Genomic DNA, 19,930 nt, shown 5'->3' on the forward strand with positions numbered 1-19,930 from the left:
GAACAAAATAAAACTAAAAAAATTTTCAGATCTGGATTAGATCAATGAATCTGTGAATCAGACGGTTCTATTCCAGTTTTAGGATTTCGCCACGGTGCAACAGCAGCAGGGTTGGCAATAAATTTTGTCATGACTGGTCTTTAGTAGTTGTCATGAAATTTACTGTTCTAAGGATTTCTCATTTTATTTTCTCTCTCTTGACAAATGCTATTCATCATCCAATGCATAAGAAGATCAAACAAAAAGCATATTCAATGGATATGATTTTACATGATGCATATTGATTTCATATTCTTATAGAGTTTTTCTGATTTGTCATCAGAATGAGAGAAGGATCCAATGTAGACATACCCTTGCAGACCTATCACACCACTTTGGAGTTTTTACCTAGACTGAAAAGGTCAAGGTAACTGTCAAGAATTCATCCCAGGTATTTACTAATTACCAGGGATCTGAGTTTTCAGTTTCGCATGGGAAACTGGAGAAAACCACAGATTTTACCCTTTATCAGAGGAAAACGTGAATTTCTCATTTTACCAGAGAAATGTATGGTTTTTGCAGTTTTGCAAAGAGCTCTTTGCAAGCTGTCAGAGTTCCAGCCTGCAGGGGGCTGGGAGGGAGTGAGAGGAGGGCGGTCAGGTAGGGGGTGCCACATATTCGTATGGATGCCAGGTACCCTGGAGGGCAGCTCCTGCAGGTAATTGGGAGGTGGGAATTGAGGCCTCCATAGCAAGGGAGGGAGAGATGGAGTTGGGCAGGGATGAGGCTGGAGCTGGGGCTGGAGACACTGCCCAACTGGGTAGTGTGTGGGGCTTGGGGTTCGGGGCTGCAATGGATGGCTCCAGGACCCCAGCGGGAAGTGTGACAGAACTATGGGTGGCTTGTCTGGGGTGGAGGGAAGTGAGGGGGAGCTCCCTGTGTCTGCAGGCACTCCCAGGAGGTAGAGAGGACCTGTGCCTCCAAGATCCATGAGTAGCATGGGCTGCCCACTGCAGGCTCGGGCTCCCCACCCTGCTGCCCTCCCCTGGGGCCTCCACAGCCCAGCAGGTGTGACCTGACACTAAACAGAACAGCGGAGATCTCCTTGCCATTTCAAGCTTTGAGCTGCCATGGCGAGTTGTCCCTTGTGGGCGTGGAAGCAGCGGGGGTGGCGGCACAGGGTTGTGTCCCTCACTGATACCATGTGTGCACAGGATGCATTGCCAGGGCAGCACAGAGTTTGTAGCGGCAAGGAGATCCCCACGTGACCCCAGTGTGCTCTGCAGTGCCAGATGGCACCCGCTGGCTGTGGAGCCCCTAGGGGAGGTCAGCAGGGCAGGAGCCCAAGCCTGTAGTGGGCAGCCCACCAATGCCCCATTCATAGATCTATGGGGTGTAGGTCCCCCTGCCCTCTGAGAGTGTGTGCAGCTATGGGGAACAACCCCCCCCACTTGATCCCTCAGCTAGCAGGCAGTGTGGTGGTGGGGAGAAATGGGCTCTGCTCTGCTGCAGCAGCCACTGCCTCCTCGCAGGGGCTGGGGGCTGTGGACCCAGGTACCTGGCCTCATAGCCCTGGCCCTGGTAGGGCAGGGAGGCAAGGGGCACCAGGAGGACTGAGGGAACTGTGGGGGGAGAGTGAGGGGCACCAGCAGGGCCAGGGGGCTGTGGTGGTGGGAAAATGAAGGCACAAGCAGGACTGGAGGGTCTGTAGGGGGAGTGAGGGGCCTTTCATTTTAATAACGGATTTTGGGGGGGTTTATCTATTTGTTATTTTTAAATTTTTTTTTACCAGGGAAATCCAGGATCCTGGCCAATTACAGACAACAAACAGCTGCAAAATATCTACTTTCAGCTGGAATTATATAGTTATAAAATGTACCCATTTAGGATGGAAACGAGAAATTCATTAAAAGATGTTGCACTTTCAGTCTTTTAATAGGCCCATTCTTAAAACCGTAATACAGAAAAAAAGCTTCCATTCTAAGGAGTCTAAGTAACATGAGTAGCTGCAAACCTTTTCTACTTATTTCCTCAGACATTTCAGAAATATTATAGAAGTATTACATATTTAAACAGCTCACAGGTGTTCACAATTCCATCCCTGCTTTCTCTCTTGCTCCAGAAGAAAAGAAATAGTCTGTCTTTATAATGGTAGTCTTTACCCTTTCCACTCCCAAGCCCATCCAGCTCCCTGCAGAAATTAGTCCTCTAGACCACAAGGGGATAATTCTTATAGTGTCTTATTTCCCTTTTTGAAATTATAATAATTTGTCACAGTCTGAATTGAATGAATCTTTATTCAAACTAAGTTTCCAGTAAGCAACAATACTGAACTAGGTTTTTTTGTTTGTTTTTTATGATTTAACTGACCTTTTCTTGTGGAAAAAAATGTAAATTGACAAATAACTTTATGTAATTAATTATGCAATTTAGAATTACAGAAACCAATTGACTGTTTACAGCCAACAGATTTATTTTAAACTGACTCGATAGCAAAGCAAGTCTTACTCTGTTAAACGTTAGGTCAATTGCTATTCCCACTCCCTATTAATGACATTTGTGGAGCTTGTTATGTGCCAGATCTCCATTTCTATTTGTAGGAAAATGACATTATTCCTACAAACAAGAAACATGTTCTGATATTCACTTGTAGCTACTGAATGATTTACTCATAATTCATTCAAGAATTACTTCTTTAAAGGAAATTGGCTTTGAACTTTATTAAGAAAAAAGCCCTGTATTCTCAGACCAAGAGCAAAAGAAAAACGGTATACTGCTTGGGATAACAATTCAAATGTAAAGCACTGAGTTGCACGGCAACGGTAAACAAGTTCATCCATCTGAAAATTGGTCCTGTTGAATTTTCCCAGTGGGAAAATTGGTCCCACTGTTCTGCTTTCTCCTAAATATTTCAACTTCATCTCTTCTGCAACATATTGTATAATCTTCTGTATAACCAAGGCTTTAAATCATAACACCTGAAATCAAGATGGTAAGTCCATTTACAAGCACCTAGAAATAATTATTGGTTTATAATGAAAAATGTTAAAGGGAAAATATGTGCCTTAAACACACTACTGAAAAAAAATACTATTTTAAATTAATTCATATTTAAATACATTAATATTGTATTTAGCTTGTATCTGAAAATATGCAGATATGCATTGCCTGTTTACCTACAGGGCTTTTGAAGCTGTTGTGTCCTCAGTCTTTTTCATTACTTTTTCCTGTCACCAGCTGGGGAACAAATTTGGGAAAAATAAGTTCCCATCCCAAAGTTCGTATTCTCCTTTTAAAACCAACAAACAAAAATTCTGATAGTAATCCTTAAGGAATATAAATATATCAGGTTTCTTGTCATTGTATCTTTAGGGTATGAGAGTTGGTATTTGATCTTGCCATTTGAGACTTATTAGGTTCACTGTTCTGCTCTGATATTTCTTGTATTTTTGAGTTAGATATTTGCACAGGTTCATTTTTGCCCTCAATCTTAATTCCTGTCTCAGATAATTATTTAGTACTCATCAGACCCTAAGGCAAGTGCTTGAGTTATCACACCACAGGCTAAGCATTATCTAGTCCCATTATCCATACTGAACACAGAATCAGTACCTGGTGTCCTAATGAGAGCACTCTCAACCTTTTTGTCTCCTTCCCCAGCCACCAGTCCCCAGTCATTAGGGCTGTGTGAGGCTTTGGTCCATGCTTTGGGTTGGGAGAAGCTTCAGATGCTTCAGCATCTGAAGCAGCATGTTCAGACTGAAGCGCTGGCTTCGTTAGGCTTTCTGAAGCAGTTCGGAGCTTCTGAACCACTTCAGAAAAGCTTCGGAGCCACCTCGGAGATCCAGCCATAGGGTATAATGGGAAATCAATTAAATATCTATAACTTTGTTGTTTTTTGTCTGATTTGGATGAAATTTGCAGAGAGTGTAGTCTCTACTGAAGGTATGAAGCTTGCCAAGTTTCAAGAAGATCAGTGCAGGGGTTCAGAGGAAACTGCACCCCAAATCCCTGAAAGCAAAACTCATGTCATGTGTATGTGTTACACCAGAAGGGCCACCACCCTTAACACACACAGGGTCATCTATGTCACAAGTTTTGCCTGTCAGTAGCTTGATGTACAGTTCTCCCCAAACCCCTGCACCTATCATCTTGAAACTTGGCAGGCTTCACCTCCCTGCGGTTTTCACCTCCTTGTGGTGTAACACATATACATGACATGAGTTTTGCTTTAAAGAATTTGTGTTACAGTTTCCCCTGAACCCGTGCACCAATCTTCTTGAAGCTTTTCAGGCTTTGTGGTCTCAGCCAGGGCTACCACTCCTGTAGGTTTCATCCAAATCAGACAAAAAACAACAAAGTTATATATATTTCATTGATTCTCCATTATACCATATGGCTGGATCTCCAAGATGGCTCAAAGCTTTGGGGCCGCTTCAGCCAGATGGAAATGGGAACCAAGTCCGGAGCTCTGGATTGGATTGCTGGCATCTGAAGCAGCCATATGCAAAGCCAGATCACACAGGCCTACCAGCCACATGCTGCAGCTACTGTTGCTGTTGCTTGTTCTGCTGCTGGTGTTTCTAGCAGTGTTTAAGTTGTGGGGACAATGTGGTGCAGGATTCTAGGATGTGGGGGTGAATAGGGACCCCAGGGTTGCAGACATTTTGTTGGAAACCTATTGCTGCAGTCAAATAGGGTTGCCAACTCAATATATTAATTTTTGTTACGGATAATCTGCAAAATTTTATTTAAAATCAAACTTTTTTACTATGGTTGGAACCTATCCCTTATTAAGGGTCTGGAAGAAGGGGTTACATTTACATTATGCAAAACATATATCAGTAAAAAATATGTCAATAAAAAGGTTAGCTGTCAGTAAAAAGTTTGCATCTTCACAGTAAAAAAAATTCTCAGACTGGCAATCCTGGAAACTCTACTTGCCTCTGCTCTATGGCTTGTTAATGCTGTGGTCTCAGCTGAGCAAACCAGAGAGTGTACATGTGTCTGGGGGAGGGGTATGGAGCACTGGGTGATGCCAAAGGACTGAAACCCCCATATTGGACCTCCCATTTTCAGAAAAAAAATTTAACCCATTTTCAGAAATGGAAGTTTCTGTAAATGGGACAAGAGTATTTATTTGACGAACCCTATAGAATCATAGGAAATTAGAGCTGGTAGCATTATCTAATCCATCCTGCCACTCAAGGCAGAATCATCCATAACTAAGCAATCCTAGCCAAATGTCTGTCCAATCTGCTTTTAAAAATTGTCAAGGATGGATGTTGCACAACTTATCTAGGTAGCCTATCTCAGGGCTTGACCACCCACATAGAAAGTTTATTTTAATCTCCATCCTAAATTTCCCTGATGCATCTTAAGGCCACTGTTCTTAATCCTACATTTATAGAGAAAAGCCATTCTTTCTATAATCACCGTTCAGGTAATTGCAGACTTTTATCAAATCACCCCTCAGTCTTCTCTTTTCCAGCCTAAATAACCCTAGTTCTTTCAACCTTTTCTCATAAGACTTACTTCTAATGACCCTAATAAGTTTTTGTCACTATGTGCTAGACTCTGCAATTTGCTCACATCCTGCTTGAAGTATGGTTCTCAAAACTGGGCATGGAACTGGAGGGCTCACCAGTGCTGAACAGAGTGGAATAATCACTTCAGCCATGTGAAGATGAAATGAGAGGTGTCTGTGCATGTCATTTTAAGGTGGGCTAAATGCTTTTGCACCACTTTAACAGTGTTAGTGTTTGCACCCATTGGCAGTGTATGACACATTAATTCCAGCCACAGCCCCTCTTGATGCTCCGGTGGAAGTAGCCTGCCACCTTTCTGCATTTTGAAATGAGCTTGCTGGTGATGCTGGCACCATCACCAGCAACCCTGTCCTCCTCCAGGGCATCCCTGACAATGAGGTAGAGCTTGTGTACCACACAGCAGATGCCATCTCCGTGAGCGGCAGGTTCACTTTCAGGAACGCTACATCACCAGCAATGCTGAACACCCTGTCACTTGGAACACTGGTCATGGACAGGATGGGTGTTCCTGGGCAACTGTGGCCAGATCTGGCCACATCTGTCTGCAGCTTGCCCAGTAGGCCAAAGGGTTGCACAGCAGCAGCTCCACATCCTCACTGAGATAGGCAGTCACCAAGGCCTGAGTGCTACCTGCCTGAAGGTGGGGTCATGCCCTTAGTCAACATTGCCAGTACCTGTGGTGGAGGAGGAGACTGATTGGTGGATGGCATGCTGGCATGGGACAGTGGATCTCCCTTTTCCATGCCCATCCACTTCTGCCCTTCCACCTCTCTCTGTTCACCAGCACTTCCGTCCACTGATCCAGGGTATTGTTGCCACATACGCTTACACTCACCTATACCTCGGGTCACACGTGGTGGCCAGCATGTGGACCGTACTGGACTGCAAGGGATCAAGCCATTTCCTGATGCCCTCCTTCAGCCACCTCACCAGTGCCTGCACATCTGGTGACAGTGGTTTGCCCCAGCCAGGAACATTGATCCCCTGGAACTTCTCCATTTGGTTCTGAAGTTCCCTCACTAGGGGAATCACCTGGCTAAAGGGGACATCACCAGTGCTGGGGGTCTTGGCAGCCTCAAAGAAGGGCTTGAGGACCATCAAGATCTGGGAGATGGTATCCCAATCAGCTCTGTTAAGTGAACCGCTAATCCCAATCTTCCTGAGCAAGGCCATTTCATGGATGGCCTTCTGTTGCTCCACCAAACTCTTGAGCATCAGGTATGTGGAATTCCACCAAGTTTTCACATCCTGCCTGATTTTGTGTAGCAGGATGTTAAGCTCAGCTTGTTTGTCCTGTAGCATCTTGCCCACCTTGATACTCCGGCAGAAGTAGCCTGCCACCTTCCTGCATTTTGAAATGAGCTTGCTGGTGGTGCTGGCACCATCACCAGCAGCCCTGTTCCCCTACAAGGCATGCCTGACAATGAGGTGAAACTTGTGTGCCACAAAGAGGATGCCAACAAAGTTGTCATCATGGATTGCCTTGACCATATTGCCCTGATTCTCAGTGACCATGAACCCATGGGTGAGCTTGCCCTGCCCAGTGAGCCACCACTGTACCATGCAGCTCATGACCACCATCATCTCCCTTGCCATGTGGAACTCATCCATCACCTGGGCTTGAAAGAGAGCCTACCAATGTCCTGACTAGTTGCCTCACCTATGAGGGTGAGGTATGAATGATCTCTATCCTGGCTGCTCCAGATTTTGGAGGTGAAGTGTAAGGCCACCTGCAGACCTGCCTTGCAAAGATCCTCCCTCAAGTACTCCCTGCATGCTTCATACAGTGAGGGCACAACCATCTTGCTGAAGGTGGTGCATACAGGTACTTGGTATGATGGGGCCACAAGCACCATAAGCCACCTGAACCCTGGCAGCTCAACTAAGGAGAAGGGCTGGCCATCCACAGCAAGCATCTTCCCAATGGTTTGCGTGATCTTGCTCATCTTTGCAATGTGCCCTCCTTTCTGTTCATCTTTCCCCAACTGTTCCAAGGTGGCTTGCCTCTGCTTTGGGGGGATGGGGTCTTTGGAGCAAGAGGGGGATTTCTTTTTGGGCACACTCCCACTGTTGTTAAGCTGAGGGGGAGCAAAGGCAAGTGGGTGGTGCCTATGGAGATGCATCAGCATCCCTGTGGTGCTCATGTGCTTCTTTCCCTTGCCCCAGCTGGTTTGGGCTCAGCAGTGCAGGAAGATAGCATATATGGGATCATCCACCAGCTCAAAATGATCCCAGACCACACTATGCCCTTGCTTTTGGTGTGTGGGTGTGTGTGAAGATGCTGCCTTTTTCCCGTCCTCAGCAGGCAGAGGCAAAGCAACAGAAGGACTGGACTCAGCTGAGCCACTTGCCTCCACAACCCCTACCTCAACTGCCTCTGAAGTGCCTTCTGGGGAAGGAGATCTGGTTCTAGGGGAAACTTAAGGAATGTGGAGCATGAACTCAGATGCTTTCCCCTCCTTCCCCAGAATTTCCCTTGATACGGCACTTAGATCCAAATCCAACTCTTCCTGTGGCACTAGAAGGCTCAGGCTGGGAAGTGAAATGGGAGCAGAGGAGACTCTCATGCTGGTGATGCTTGTTGTCATGGTGGTGGTTGGGGGTGGTTATGGCTGGTGCTATTGGAGGGGATGCAGACTTGGGCAGTGGCACTGCTCCCCTCTCCTTGCTGCCAGTAGAACCAGAAGCCTCATGCCTGATAGTTGTAGGAAAGAGGCTGCATCTCAGTTTGGGAGGCAGGGCAGGGGGGAACTGACAGCTCTCCCTCTACCCCCTTTTCTGCCCCTCCCTGAAGGCTTGCCAGCTGCCTTTCCAGTATGCTTCATAGTGTGTCCCATAGTATGTTTGGTGTGCTGGATAATCTGTGTGTTCTTCTGTAATGTAATATGTATTAATGTAATATATGTAGATAGTTGTCTTCTTTGAGGATCACCACCTTGTTGTGGTGAAGAGGCTTGCATGTCCCAATGACCCTGAGAACAATGCCATCTGGAATGCATGCCCCTCTTAGAGCCACCCATGGCAGCAAGGTCAAGGGATAAGTTCCAGACAAAGAATGATCCAAGAAGTCCTCAACAGAGGAGCAGGCAGAGGAAGGCTGTGGCCCCAATGGCTGTGAAGGTGGAAGAAGGCTGCAATGGAGAAGTGGTCCCAGTCATTGTAGTTTGCCATGCCACTGAACTCAGCCACCAACCACCAAGACCATATGGGCCCAACTGCACACTAGAGTCCCCATGCTAAACATGCCATGTGTAGGCTTCCATCAGGTCCAAAATCCCTGTGGTGATGGGGGATTGGTGATGGGGACAGGGATATGTTACCTGGAGGCCCCCAGCTAAGAATCTGCACACAGGTGGCAGATACGCAATGGTCATCGGGCACCTGTATTGGGACAGGGGTGTCCTTCAGCAGCTGCATCTCTGACTGAGCAGTCCTCTTTAGGATACCCTCTGCTGACCCCCAGGGGGAAGGGGCTAGAAAAGTTGCCCCCAAAATAGGCTTTCACAAGTCTGCTGGCTGGGAAACTGCATCTAGCGTGATCACTATTCCTGCGGTCTAAATAAGAAAAAGCTAAACTTTGGAACCTGGAATGTGAGAACGCTCATCAACAACTCAAAGAGTGATCACCCTGAAAGACAAACTGCCATCGTGGCTTGGAAGTTAGCAAGGCACAACATCAACATCACTGCTCTGAGTGAAACCCGGCTCACTGGGGAGGGACATCTGAGGGAGGTCAGTGGAGAGTACACCTTCTTCTGGAAAGGGAAACCAGATCGCGACCCCCATATCCATGGAGTCAGTTTTGCCATCAGGAACAAGATTGCTGATGTGCTCCCTGAACTCCCTTCAGGTGTCAATGAAAGGCTAATGACCCTTTGTCTGCACCTCAGCCAAAATCAACACACTACTGCCATCAGTGCATATGCTCTAACACTGGATTCTGATGAGGAAGTCAAGGAAACGTTCTACTACAATCTCGACAACACCCTTGCCTAATCCCCAGGGGCAAAGTTATTCTCCTGGGTGACTTCAACACCTGGGTTGGACATGACCATGAAATCAGGGGTGGAACTACTGGCAAGAATGGCATGGGAAAGGCCAATGCCAATGGTATCGTGCTCCTGACCAAATGTTCTCAACGCGGTCTGATTGTGGTGATCACTGTCTTCTGCCAGAAAGGCTGGCTCAAGACCATGTGGAAGCATCTGAGGTCAGAGCATTGGCACCTCTTGGACTTCATCATTGTCTGAGGTAGAGACCTGAGGGACGTGCTTGTCACAAGGGTCAGGAAGGAATCTGAAGACTGCTGGACAGACCATCAATTTGTGTGCTCAGTGATGAACATCTTCCTGGTGCCAAGACACCAGAAGACCCAGAAGACTGCCTGGAGATCATTGAACATCACAGCTCTGAAGGACCCTGGACAGTGTACTGAAGCAACTCCCTACTGCTAATGACATCTCCACCCAGGCACACTGGCAACAACTCAAGTCTGCTGTGCAAGATGCCTGCCCCCAGGTTACTGGGTTTGCATCACAACAAAACCATGACTGGTTTGATGCCAATGATACTTAGATTCATGATCTCCTCAAGCAGAAGCGTACAGCCTTCATTGCCTGGGGAAGTCATCCACGAACTCGGCAAAAGATGACAGTATATCACCAGCTGAAGGCTGAGGTCCATTGATGCATCCATGACATGAAGAATCACCGTTGGGTGGAGAAGGTGTGTGTGATCCAATGCTACACTGATCAACATGACATGCATAACTTCTTCCAGGTGACCAAAACAACCTATGGACACTGCTCCACTGGACAAAACCCACTCCAATCACAGGATGGCTCCCAGCTCCTCAAGGATAATGATGCCATCTGTCTGCATTGGAAGGAGCATTTCAAACTCCTTCTTAACCAGGAGTCCACTGTATCAGAGGAAACCCTCCAAGATGTCCTGCAGCACCCTGTGGTGGATTCCCTTGGTGATCCACCAACCATCAGAAACCTGAAGTGGGCCATCCAGCAGATGAAAACCAACAAAGCCCCTGGGTCAGATGGTATACCCACAAAGGTCTACCATGCTGGTCACTTGCAGCTTACATCATGACTCCACCAGCTTATCCTCTGCCTTTGGGATGAAAAGGACATCCCCAGGGATCTCAAGAACACAACCATCATGACCATGTACAAATCTGACTGTGGGAACTACAGGGGGATTTCCTTCCTGTCCATTGTGGGTAAGATCCTGGCCTGCATCCTCCTGAACCGCCTTCATCCCATCACCAAGGAAACGCAGTGAAGCTTCTGACTATGCTGGGGCACTGCAGACATGTTTTTTGTTTCCAGGCAGATCCAAGAAAAATATTGGGAGCAAAATCAAGAACTGTTCCTTGCCTTCATTGACCTGACAAAGGCATTCAATTCCTTAAATCATGAAGCTCTGTGGACCATCCTCCAATGTCTTGGCTGTTCACTGTAGTTTGTCACCACGCTGTGGCTCCTGCATGATATGACCACCACTGTCCTGAGTGGAAGATATGACTGAGGTCAAACAAGCTTGAGTTATTGCCCCCACCCTGTTCTCCATCTACCTGACGATCATCATCCACCTCATCTGAGATGATCTATCATCCAGCATCAGTATCCTGTATCAACTAGATGGGAAGATTTTCAATCTTTCTGTGTAATGGCTCACTCTGCATAGGATGTGCAAATCACCTTAGATCTCTTCAATGCTTTGTATAAGAGACTTGGCCTATCCTTGAACATCATAAAGATGAAGGTTCTCCACCAACCCTCCCCAGGCCAGTTGAATATCCCTTGTGCTATCTCCATAGATGGGGAGGCTCTGGAGTACATGCAGCAGCCACCTCTCTCAATGGGTTACCATTGATGAAGAAGTCCAGCATCAGGTCAACTGCACCAGTGCTACCTTCTTCAAGCTGTGACAATGTGTCTTCAAAAATAGAGACCTTCAGAAGTTGATGAAGGTCCTGGTTTACAAGGCTGCCATGCTGACCACCTTTCTCTACTGCAGTGAAACCTGGACTGTCTACTGATGCCACATTAAGACCCTTGACAGGTTTCAGCAGTGGTGTTTGTGTAGAATCCTGGGGAGCAACTGGGAAGACCATCAGACCATCACAAACATCATCCACAAAGCTGTATCCACCAGCATCGAAGCCTTGCTTTTGAGAAATCAACTCCAATGGATGGCCCACTGTGTCTGGATGTCCAAGAACTGCCTCCCTCACCAGATCCTTTTTTCCCAGTTCTCCATTGGCCAATGCTCAAAGGGCAGCCAAAGGAAATGGTCACACAAGGTTGCCCTCAACACCCAGGCATCGACACGAACAGCTTATTGAATCCTTTTTTATGGACTTTTATTGACTTATTGCCAGTTGCATCTCAAATTGTACTTTCGCCTTTCTAATTTTCTCCCTGCATGCCAATGTAATACGGTTATACTTTTCCTTAGTTTTATGACTAAGTTGCCACTTTTTTATAGAATTCCTTTTTCATTCTCAGCTCACTGAAGAGATGAGTCAGTCTGACCTGCTGCATTTCCCATTGCTCTACTGCGTCAGGACAGTTTGCTCTTGTGCCCTTAAAATTACTTCCTCAAAATGTAGCCAGCAATCCTGGATTCCTTTTCCTCTCAGACTTTTCTCCCAAGGGATCCTGACCAGAAGAGGATTGGGAGGGAGACAGGAGATGGGAAGGGGAAGGAGGGCAATAGTGCATTTGCACCCCACCTTTGATTATTGCTCCACCTAAAGTTTTAAACCAACTGCCTGCCAATGGCAACAGCATTTCAAGTCAGTCAGTGCTGAGGGAATCGATTGACTTCACAGTTCATTAGAATTATTCCCTTCTAAACTCTCCATTCTACACATGTGAAGGACTCTCTCTTCTTTTCGATGGCCTTAATGTTCCACCAATCAAGGTTTCATTTGTTTTGAAATTATGCAGTATCCTTTGTTTGCTATTCTTGGTAATGAAGATCCTATATCACAGCTGTGCAGGTTGTTTTAACTTATTTTAAACAAGTTATATTTGTTTTTGCTTCAGTCTTAAACTGAATAATATAGCCAAAACCCCCTAGCATATTAGTAAATTTTCTATTTTATTACTAACTGGAGAAAAATATATGTTGTTTTATATGTGATTATGCACCTCACCATCCCACTTTTCAAAATTGTATTCTATTCCACCTATGATACTGCCCATCAGGTCCCTAAATTTGTTAAATTTGCGTTTCTGATGTCCAGTGTCCTTATTCTGGTGCTCTCCTTCCTTCTTCCTCTTGTGATCTTCAACTATTATCATTTTGTAGTCACTGGGCACATATACACATTCATTAATCTGCTTTTGCTACTACACATTAAGTTTAGTACCTCTAATATAAGGTACTACATAGCGGTACATTAGGCTTTCCTAATGCACAATAGCAAAAGCAAATGCCATTTTAGTGACACTTAATGCACAGTAGACTAATTCTACAGCCATTATCAAAAGGTGACCACCTTCTACTTTTAGGAACTGGTTTCAGGAACCTTTTCTGTGAAGCAGAGTAACATCTGGGACACTCCCATACCCTGGCAAGCCAGCCCTGACCCCAGCACCCAAGGGAGGCTTGAGCTCTCCTTGGCCACTCTAGGGGGACAGAGTAGGTCAGCAACAGTCCTACACTGAACTGTTCCTATCAGCAGTACACTGATTTATGGTGGTGTAAAGCATTACAGTCTACACTTGCAATGCTATTAGACCACAGCAAACTAATTTTCACTGCTGTAAGACAGTACTGTTGTGGAAAGTACTATCTTACAGTGATAAAAATAACTGTGCCTAAATGCATTTAAACTCTGATTCAGGTGCACGTTGGACCAGTCAGCCCAGGGATTAGGGGCCAGACCCCTGCCTACTGCCTAGCTATAGTGCTCCACAATTTGGGGCACTCTCGTGCCTAAAAAGCTATGAATAAAAAGCCTGCTGGTATCATCACTTACACTGCCTAGGACAAGTGTTTAAAATGGCACTGTCTAAGTGAAAATGAGATTTATGTTTACTCTAACACGTTAGTGATACTTTTTGTGTGGCTTTATTTTTCAATGTATATGCACATTGGTGACATGTCGGGGGTGCACATGCACCTTGGTATGGTGGCGTACCCCCTGTGAAAAGGTGCTGCTGATACTGCTGGAGGTGCCTGCGGGCAGTTGCCACTTGCCACCCTAAGTCCCTTCACTGTCAACACTGCTGGCAGTGTCTGCAGGCGGTCCATGATTGCGGCTGGCCACTGCCAACACTGCTGGTGGCATCTGCAGGTGGTCACTGACTGCTGCCTCATCCCCCCTGCCACCAACAACACCGTGGCTGCCTGCAGGAGCTCACATTTGCTGCCACCACACTTCTGCTGCCAACAGCACTGCTGCCACCTGCAGAAGTTTAATTTAACACTTAAATGTGTAGTTGATACATGTTGAATAGAACAAAAGGTGGTCAACCACTTGAAAGGACTGGATGAACCATGAAAGCATGCATCTCTTTTCTCATATAAACCCACTTTTAATTTGCAGCCACATGTACCTTAATGGCTGGAAGTCATTGTACTGCCAATAAGTGAAATTAAAAAGAAAGAGAATTCGTGCCAGGGACAGATTTTTTGTGTGTGGCCAGATCCAAGGAGAACGAAAAGAAACTATGAAACTATGAAACTATGAGAAGCTCGCCGTGCCCCCACAGCCTCCAGGGGCACATGGCATTCATGTATATGCATTTACTCATCCACAGTGGCACACATACATAGCCACATGTATTCCCAGCCAATCTAAGCATATTAAGGTGTGGTAATAGAATTAAATCATGTGGATAAGTGCCTAAAGCAGCACTTATACAATAGTAAATTTGTCATATAGGTGCAAAAAGGGTAATAGTATCTTCCCTAAGCCTTGAAATACATCATTAAATATATCCCAATCAACTTCTGTTTCTACCATATTGCTTGGTTGCAATTAACTTTAATAATCTGAAGTGCCAACAATTTTAAACACACACACACACACTTCCAATATTCACATTCTAAATTTAAATTTCCATATAATTTTAAACCCCTTGTTGACCATTAAAAGCAGATCCATTTTCTACTTATCCTTAAGGTATCAAAGTTCAACACACCTAGAAACAGATCTTGTGAATGTCCATTTCTTTCTTTAATGGTAAAAATCAGTTTTCCTTGATGTCTTTTCTTTCCTCCATTTCTCAGTTTATTAAAAAAATAATAATTTCACATCCGTGGCATTCTTTCCCATATACAGGACCTTTTCGTTCTCCCTGGATCTGGCCACACACAAAAAAATCTGTCCCTGGCACGAATTCTCTTTCTTTTTAATTTCACTTATTGGCAGTACAATGACTTCCAGCCGTTAAGTGTACATGTGGCTGCATATTAAAAGTGGGTTTATATGAGAAAAGAGATGCATGCTTTCATGGTTCATCCAGTCCTTTCAAGTGGTTGACCACCTTTTGTTCTATTCAACATGTATCAACTACACATTTAAGTGTTAAATTAAACTTCCTCTATAACCTTGCTTACAATGAATCTGATATAGTATCACACATAATGTGATATTTAATGAGGGATTCTCACAGGCCCTCAATTCACAAGTTTGTACTGCCAGTTTTAATACAGTCACATTTCCTCCATCTGTCTGACTTCTACTGAAAAATGCATGCCTCATATGTAGCATTTCTGTGGTGCAGAATGTGCCTGAAATTTACCCATTAGGATGCATTTTTTTCTTGATCTTCAAATGTAAAAGTATTTAAATACCCCTATTCATTACCCATCCACCCAAATAATGTTTGCAGCCATTCATCTTTTTTACCTATACCATTCACATTTCAATATAATTCAACGTTGATCCTATTTCCGTAAGTTATCCACTTCATTTCCTTCAAGCACTATCTTTTCTAGTAGCTTCAGTTGGTCCATGTTCTGTCTTGTATTCTTACATTATTTCTTTTCTAAAATACTAAACAAAAATATAGGAATATTCTAAGTAAATAGTATTTAACTATAGAGATAAGTTTCTGGTGGGCCCAGATGACTGTCTCCCATCTACCCCTGATCTTGCTCATTGCTATCTTCGTCTTCTCAAGCAACACACTTTGAGCAAGTTGGTCTCTCTTCCAAAGAGTTACAATTAGTTCATAGCATCTTTGAAAACAGGTAATTTAATTAGCAGCCTGGCATCCTTGATATAAGTTTGGCTCTGAGCTACTTTGCAAAATTTGGCCCTAAAATGTAACAATTCTATAGCCCTCCAGTATTCCATTGTTAGAACATACACTTTTTGATTTTGACCTCAATTATTTAAAGGGGAAACACTTCTGTGGGCTTGAACTGATGTAATTTGGGGAGAAAGGAAAAAGAAAATGTTGTAGTGATATATTACACTTCACAGTGAAGGGGGCAGAGAAAACCCAGGAGTACCAGATCTGATGGGCTACAACAATCAAATCTTGTTCTAAAATTTAGTTCATTCTCTTTCATTCAAACAACAGAATATCAGACTCTGCATTGCCAATATTGTACCAAAATGTTCACCCCTAAAGCAATTCAAGCAAACTTTTTGATTAAAGGCAAACTTCAGACAATTTAAATTTGCTGGATAAAGGCCAGGTGGGATTTTAGCAGCAGCAGGTAATATAGAAGAAAGAACCCCCCCCCCCCACAAACTTAAAATGTACAGTTTGGATATTTTCCACTGGGCTTCTGTAAAACAAACCTAAAGACAGCACCTGCAATTTTCTGCTCCTCAGCACTTATTGAAACTTCTGCAAAGCTTGTAAAATTAATCACTTTATTTGAGAATCCTCCAGAATTTCTAGCCCTCTTGCTGTGCTGTTGTCCTTTCTCCCCCTCCCTCCACCAAGTCAATTTCTCTGAAAACAAATATGTTGTGTTTTTTAGATAGAAAGGCATAACATGCATGTAAAGGTGCACCTAAAATACCCTTACTATATTTTTAACTACAAAGAGCATTCTGCACTGAGAACTATAAGGCCCAAATCTCACTACCTTTAGAAGGCTAAATGGCCCTATACAAGCAGCTTTGTAAGTAGCACTTAGTTCCACTGTCTCATATTATAGATACTATTCAGCTTGCTTTCATATATTACCACCTTTTAAACTAGACTTTTCTTTCTGATAAATGCTCAGAAGGGATCCACTACCACTACATGTGTTTTGTTGCAATTCAGAGAGAGTGCCAAATTCTTTGTAAGCCCCTAAAACTTTAATTGGATAGAGAATACAAATAGTGACTGCCTCATAAAAGAAAAGAACTCAGTCATAAAATCACCTGCACACAGGGTCCATCTACTTGTCACTGTACTGTGTGGCGATGTTGCTACAGTGCCATGCTTTAGCACTTCATTTGGAAGTACTAAAACAGGGTGCAGTATGGGTGGTTAATACACTGCATGTAGTCCATGGGTAAATTTCACATAGCAGTACACTATACCTGAGGAGTGTACCACTATGTTGACATAGCTGGCAATCACATATAGACACACATAATTGTTACATCGCTATAGCATGCCATAAGGTGATATAGTATGTCACTATAGGGCAATGTGTAGCTGCGCCCAGAAAGTAGGAGACCCGGGTTCTAGGATACCCTCTATCAGAGGAGGTTTGAATCTACATCTCCCACAATCCAGCAAAGTGCACATCAGACCAAAATCTAATCAAGGCCAAGGGGCACAGACAGAAGTTATGTTTGTTGTGCAACTAGCCTCCTGAAAGCACTCTACAGCTATGTCATGACATACATATATGGCTGCAGAGCACTTTTAAAGTGGCTGATCATGCAATAAATTAAATTAAATTAAACCGTCATCAAATGAAGGATCAGATGAAGATGCTACACTTTAGTGCACCTTAGGGAACTGTGTTCCTCCACCTCACATCCCTGGCTTCCCCCTTCAGCTGAGTCTGTTGGGTCAGGGGGGCAGTCTAACTAATGGTGTTTTATGTAAAGTGCTATGAATTAGAGTGAGGGCCTGCACTTCTGTCAGAACCCAAGAGCACCCACTGTCATTTCACTGGACAGCCTATAAAGAGATCAAAGAAGAGGAGGTTTGGTTTTTTTTAAGTTATCCTGAATGTTTTGCTCTGTGTTCTTGTCCCAGGTCCTAAAGAGTCCTCAGATAAAATGTGTAGATAACGCAAAGGCAGAAAAAGGGATACAAAGCTACCTCACTGAGCAATAGAATAAGGCCATGTACAGATTTGGGTTTCTACCAAGAGAATTACTGTCCTCTCAGTAAAAAAAAAAGTGAAAATATTCAAGCTTTTTCTCCCAAATAAAAAATGGCCTCTCTGGTAGAAAAGTAACCTAACTACAATGAGCTACAAAACATGGAAGATTTTCTCCCAGAAGACTGAACTTCTGCACATTTTACCCTGGCTAAGCTCCTCATGGGGAGCAGGAGTGGAGCTGTGGGAAAAGCTCTCGTGCCTTCCACAGAGAGAGGTCACCCCAGTCTGGAGAAGGCTCAGGGGAGCAGCTTCTCCTGCTCCCATATAGACCAGGAGGAGAAAAGATGAGCAGCCATCATCTGCCTCCACCTGTTTCATACCCTGGAGTTCTTGGAGTCAGAAGCAAGTAGGGGCTTTGTCTGATGTTCCCTCTGCTCTGCTACCAACACAGAGAGATGAATACAGAGGAAAATGCAGCCCCCTGCCTGTTTCACACACCAGAGTCCCTGGTGTGTGGAGAAGGAGGGGGCTTAGCCATGTTGTTCCACCTGCTTAGGTATTAGGCACTGAGAGCCACATGTGGGGTCCACAGTAGATCAAGGAGTCTCCAATCCCCCATGAATGGGAGGACTGGAAAAGCCCACACTTTCACCATACTAGGATTACCTAAGTATCAGGGAGGCACAAGGAGCAGGGGAGAGGTGGAAACTGAAGACTGACTATCTATACTGCTCCTTTTCCTGGAATTATTTCTAGGTGGAAATTTTCCACTGCTGGAATTGCATGTTTGTACTCAATCTAAGACTATTGCTTGCTTACTTTTCTTCTGACCCTACACATCTTTCCTTCTTGGCTGCCTACTGGGTCAATTTCAATCGAATGGGTAAAGGACACCCTGTCTTGTGGTGGATCCCATATGAGCATGTTCAGAAGGACTAAGTACCATCATTATTTACAAGTGTAACTAGATCTTCAGAAAGAAGGAATGGAATATCTACTTCCATTTCTTTAGGGACTTACTGATTTCACCTTCCCCCTGAAAATAGATAGACAAGAGATCTCATTGTTTGCCATTCAATTTAAAGAGAACTAATTTTGCCTAAACGTGAAAGAGGAATAGAAATATAACAATAGCTTAAAAAATAAATCATCATAAGGGCACAACCACATCAGTGTGAAGACAGAAAATATACCCAAGACACTTTAAAGATATTTAAAAAAAGAATAAAAAGCAGGGGTCAGAGCTTTCCTCTGTTGCTTGTGAATAATGATAGCTGCCTCCTGGAAGGAGATAAGTTAGAATAGTGCCCAGTGTTTTCATTATCATAATGGAACAACTGTTTCAATACAAAGCCCAAATAACATTCCTGGAAACTGTGAAAGGCTGCATTATGCACTTTGTAAAACCCCCTGTAGCACACATACTTATTACTACTAAGCTAAAGCTCCTCCTTCTACCATGATTGATCTGTATAGAACAGACGCATTGAAAAATGGTATCTCTATGCCTGAATATCCTTTTTGAGCATGATTAAAAGTTCATGCTGGAGTTTTTCTACAAAGACTGACTATCCATCCATGGATGATTGGCATGGCCTCTTGCTGAGTTTAGCTAAAGAGAGTGTTACTTCTAGATTTCATATTTCTGTAGGGCAATTTATGTTCTAGGATATAAATCAAACTAAACATGAGCATCAGTTTCAGCCCTCATACTTACAGAAAATACATGTATAGTACTCTTTGGACTTCAGAATGAGGCTTACTCTCATCATCATCATCATGGTTTTTTTCAGTGTGGCTTGGGTTTGTCCCGGAGTTGGTTAACCAAACTCACGGTATCATGGTTGGGCGGCCGGGCAGTGGCAATTGGACACAGAACAGGCGGGATTTTTGGTGTGGAGTTCTGAGGCATGGAAATGTAATGGTTTCAAACAAAGTGGGTTTATTTGACTTACGCTTTGAAGGTGTAGGTTGCGATGCTTTCTTCAGTTACAGTTTTGGAATGTGAACAAACAACAAAGGGATCTGTCGGCTCATGGGGTTCACCAGCAAGCCCTTGCTATCTAGCCCTGGAGAGCTAGGGGTGGCTGCCTGCTGGCTAGTCCCAGAGCTGGTTGACAGCTTATACAGGGATGAAC

The sequence above is a fragment of the Gavialis gangeticus genome, unplaced genomic scaffold (assembly GCF_001723915.1).
Source record: "Gavialis gangeticus isolate Ggan-Ray unplaced genomic scaffold, GavGan_comp1, whole genome shotgun sequence".
NCBI lineage: Eukaryota > Metazoa > Chordata > Crocodylia > Gavialidae > Gavialis > Gavialis gangeticus.